The sequence below is a fragment of the Nicotiana attenuata genome, unplaced genomic scaffold (assembly GCF_001879085.1).
Source record: "Nicotiana attenuata strain UT unplaced genomic scaffold, NIATTr2, whole genome shotgun sequence".
Lineage (NCBI taxonomy): Eukaryota > Viridiplantae > Streptophyta > Magnoliopsida > Solanales > Solanaceae > Nicotiana > Nicotiana attenuata.
The window spans coordinates 1-313 of NW_017689282.1; positions in this window are offsets into that span (position 1 = coordinate 1).

Sequence of the window (313 nt, forward strand, 5' to 3'; positions counted from 1 at the left end):
CCAGTATTGCCTGGGCCTTCAACAAACTCCTTCTTCACACATAGCATACCCAGACACCAACAGGGGCCTATATTCATCAGCATAGCCCAGAAACCATAGAGGAACTCAAGCTAAACCAAACAACCACAAATTGACCATATGACCCAACATTGAATTATGAGACCCTATGCTAGAAAGTCATCAGGTTATGTTGGCTTCAACAAGGGAGTGATAGCCTATGTTGGAAAGTCATCAGGATATGCTGGCATCAACTAGGGAGTGCGGCCTATGTTGAAAGTCATCAGGTATATGCTGGCATCGAACTAGGGAGTGG